Consider the following 1,344-nt stretch of genomic DNA (forward strand, 5'->3'; position numbering starts at 1 on the left):
AAAAAATTAGCTCGGCATGATGATGGGTTCCTGTAATCTCAGTTACTCGGGAGGCTGAGGTGAGAGATTTACTTGAACCCAGAAAGTGGAGATTGTAGTGTGCTGAGATCGCACCATTGCACTTCAGCCTGGGTGCCAGAGTGAGACTCTCAGAAAAAATAAAAAATAAAAAGTAGGCAAAAGACATGAATAGACATTTCTGAGAAGGGAATCTACAAATGGTCAGCATACATACGAAAAAAATGCCTAACATCACTAATCATCAGATTAAAACCACAGTGAGATACCACTTTACTCCTGCTAGAATGGTCATTATTAAAACAAAATGGTGGGGGCACAGTGGCTCACATCTGTAATCCCAGCACTTTTGGAGGCCGAGGCAAGCCAATCACTTGAGGTCAAGAGTTCAAGACAAGCCTGGCCAACATGGTGAAACCCTGTCTCTACTAAAAATAGAAAAATTAGCTGAACATGGTGGCGGGTGCCTATAATCCCAGCTACTCAGGAAGCTTAGGCAGGAGAATCGCTTGAACTGGGAGGTAGAGGTTGCAGTGAGCTGAGATTGTGCTACTGCATTCCAGCCTGGGCCACAGAGTGAGACTGACTCCATCTCAAAAAAAACAAAACACAAAACAGTAGATGATATTGTGGTTGTGGGGAAAAGAGAAGCTTATACACTACTGGTGGGAATGTAAATTAGTACAACCTCTGAAAAACAGTATGGAGATTCTTCAAATAGCTAAAAGTAGATCTACCATTTGATCCAGCCATCCCAATACTGGGTATCTACCCAAAGGAAAAGAAGTCATTGTATGAAAAAGACACTTGCATGTGTATGTTTATAGCAGCACAGTTTACAATTGCAAAGATGTAGAACCAACCTAGGTACCCATCGACTAATGAGTGGGTAAATAAAATGTGGTGTGTATATACCATATAGTACCATTCAGCCATTCAAAGAAAGGAAATAATGTGTTTTGCAGCAACTTGTATGGAACTGGAGGTCATTATGCTAAGTGAAGTATCACGGGAGTGGAAAGTCAAAAACCATAAGTGAAAGCTGAGCTGTGAGTACCCAAAGGCATACAGAGTGATATAATGAACTTTAAAGACTCAGAAGGGAGGCCGGGCGCGGTGGCTCAAGCCTGTAATCCCAGCACTTTGGGAGGCCGAGGCGGGTGGATCACGAGGTCAAGAGATCGAGACCATCCTGGTCAACAAGGTGAAACCCCGTCTCTACTAAAAATACAAAAATTAGCTGGGCATGATGGCGCATGCCTGTAGTCCCAGCTACTCGGGAGGCTGAGGCTGGAGAATTGCTTGAACCCAGGAGGCGGAGGTTGC

At 43.9% G+C, this 1,344-nt stretch overlaps 1 protein-coding gene across 6 annotated transcripts in view; it reads left to right on the forward strand.

The window, feature by feature from the left end:
- LOC108317711 (spermatid perinuclear RNA binding protein) overlaps positions 1-1,344 on the forward strand; it is a 170,236-nt gene that overhangs the window by 68,653 nt on the left and 100,239 nt on the right. For 5 of the 6 annotated variants that reach the window (XR_001830867.2, XR_001830868.2, XM_037745646.1 and 2 more), the window contains exon 1: positions 984-1,067. The exons of the other annotated variant lie outside the window; for it this stretch is intronic. The gene's annotated coding sequence lies outside the window, so the exon portion shown is untranslated. Of the gene's footprint in view, positions 1-983; positions 1,068-1,344 lie in introns of those variants that run through there. 6 annotated transcript variants of the gene reach the window in all.

The sequence above is a fragment of the Cebus imitator genome, unplaced genomic scaffold, assembly GCF_001604975.1.
Source record: "Cebus imitator isolate Cc_AM_T3 unplaced genomic scaffold, Cebus_imitator-1.0 Scaffold206, whole genome shotgun sequence".
Classification (NCBI taxonomy): Eukaryota; Metazoa; Chordata; class Mammalia; order Primates; family Cebidae; genus Cebus; species Cebus imitator.